Genomic DNA, 2,500 nt, shown 5'->3' with positions numbered 1-2,500 from the left:
GCCTGTTTTTGGGCTGTTCTTGCGTCGCGCGGTGACCGTCGTGAGCGGAGCAAAATGTCAGCCATCTCAGCACCCTGGAACCCCCCGGGTGGCACAGGGCTGGATGGGGCTTTCGTATAGCAGGGACGGTGCTGCCTCTCGCTTCGCTCGCTGTCCGCCGCTCGCCGCTCGCTCGCGCAGCCAAAAATGGCCAGTTTTGGCCCGTTTTTGGGCCGTTTTGGCCAGTTTTTGGCCTGTTCTTGCGTCGCGCGGTGACCGTCGTGAGCGGAGCAAAATGTCAGCCATCTCAGCACCCTGGAACCCCCCGGGTGGCACAGGGCTGGATGGGGCTTTCGTATAGCAGGGACGGTGCTGCCTCTCGCTTCGCTCGCTGTTCGCCGCTCGCCGCTCGCTCGCGCAGCCAAAAATGGCCAGTTTTGGCCCGTTTTGGCCAGTTTTTGGCCTGTTTTTGCGTTGCGCGGTGACCATCTTGAGCGGAGCAAAATGTCAGCCATCTCAGCACCCTGGAACCCCCCGGGTGGCACAGGGCTGGATGGGGCTTTCGTATAGCAGGGACGGTGATGCCTCTCGCTTCGCTCGCTGTCCGCCGCTCGCTGCTCGCTCGCGCAGCCAAAAATGGCCAGTTTTGGCCCGTTTTTGGGCCGTTTTGGCCTGTTTTTGGCCTGTTCTTGCGTCGCGCGGTGACCGTCGTGAGCGGAGCAAAATGTCAGCCATCTCAGCACCCTGGAACCCCCCGGGTGGCACAGGGCTGGATGGGGCTTTCGTATAGCAGGGACGGTGCTGCCTCTCGCTTAGCTCGCTGTCCGCCGCTCGCCGCTCGCTCGCGCAGCCAAAAATGGCCAGTTTTGTCCCGTTTTTGGGCCGTTTTGGCCTGTTTTTGGGCTGTTCTTGCGTCGCGCGGTGACCGTCGTGAGCGGAGCAAAATGTCAGCCATCTCAGCACCCTGGAACCCCCCGGGTGGCACAGGGCTGGATGGGGCTTTCGTATAGCAGGGATGGTGCTGCCTCTCGCTTCGCTCGTTGTCCGCCGCTCGCCGCTCGCTCGCGCAGCCAAAAATGGCCAGTTTTGGCCCGTTTTTGGGCCGTTTTGGCCAGTTTTTGGCCTGTTCTTGCGTCGCGCGGTGACCGTCGTGAGCGGAGCAAAATGTCAGCCATCTCAGCACCCTGGAACCCCCCGGGTGGCACAGGGCTGGATGGGGCTTTCGTATAGCAGGGACGGTGCTGCCTCTCGCTTCGCTCGCTGTCCGCCGCTCGCCGCTCGCTCGCGCAGCCAAAAATGGCCAGTTTTGGCCCGTTTTGGCCAGTTTTTGGCCTGTTTTTGCGTTGCGCGGTGACCATCTTGAGCGGAGCAAAATGTCAGCCATCTCAGCACCCTGGAACCCCCCGGGTGGCACAGGGCTGGATGGGGCTTTCGTATAGCAGGGACGGTGATGCCTCTCGCTTCGCTCGCTGTCCGCCGCTCGCTGCTCGCTCGCGCAGCCAAAAATGGCCAGTTTTGGCCCGTTTTTGGGCCGTTTTGGCCTGTTTTTGGGCTGTTCTTGCGTCGCGCGGTGACCGTCGTGAGCGGAGCAAAATGTCAGCCATCTCAGCACCCTGGAACCCCCCGGGTGGCACAGGGCTGGATGGGGCTTTCGTATAGCAGGGACGGTGCTGCCTCTCGCTTAGCTCGCTGTCCGCCGCTCTCCGCTCGCTCGCGCAGCCAAAAATGGCCAGTTTTGGCCCGTTTTTGGGCCGTTTTGGCCTGTTTTTGGGCTGTTCTTGCGTCGCGCGGTGACCGTCGTGAGCGGAGCAAAATGTCAGCCATCTCAGCACCCTGGAACCCCCCGGGTGGCACAGGGCTGGATGGGGCTTTCGTATAGCAGGGACGGTGCTGCCTCTCGCTTCGCTCGCTGTTCGCCGCTCGCTCGCGCAGCCAAAAATGGCCAGTTTTGGCCCGTTTTTGGGCCGTTTTGGCAAGTTTTTGGCCTGTTCTTGCGTTGCGCGGTGACCGTCGTGAGCGGAGCAAAATGTCAGCCATCTCAGCACCCTGGAACCCCCCGGGTGGCACAGGGCTGGATGGGGCTTTCGTATAGCAGGGACTGTGCTGCCTCTCGCTTTGCTTGCTGTCCGTCGCTCGCCGCTTGCTCGCGCAGCCAAAAATGGCCAGTTTTGGCCCCTCTTTGGGCTGTTTTGGCCCTTTTTGGGCTGTTCTTGCGTGGCGCGGCGACCGTCGTTAGCGGAGCAAAATGTCAGCCATCTCAACACCTTGGAACCTCCCGGGTGGCACAGGGCTGGATGGGGCTTTCGTATAGCAGGGACGGTGCTGCCTCTCGCTTCGCTCGCTGTCCGCTGCTCCCCGCTCGCTCGTGCAGCCAAAAATGGCCAGTTTTGGCCCGTTTTTGGGCTGTTTGGGCCTGTTTCTGGGCCATTTTTGCTTCGCTTCAAATCTTCTTCTTCCTTGTGTGGCCAAAAATGCCTTGCTTTGTACTTCTTCGTGCACGGCGGTGTCTTGTCGTCGATTG

This window comes from Musa acuminata, unplaced genomic scaffold, assembly GCF_036884655.1.
Source record: "Musa acuminata AAA Group cultivar baxijiao unplaced genomic scaffold, Cavendish_Baxijiao_AAA HiC_scaffold_805, whole genome shotgun sequence".
NCBI classification, from domain to species: Eukaryota; Viridiplantae; Streptophyta; class Magnoliopsida; order Zingiberales; family Musaceae; genus Musa; species Musa acuminata.
Note: the sequence above shows the minus strand (reverse complement) of the source record.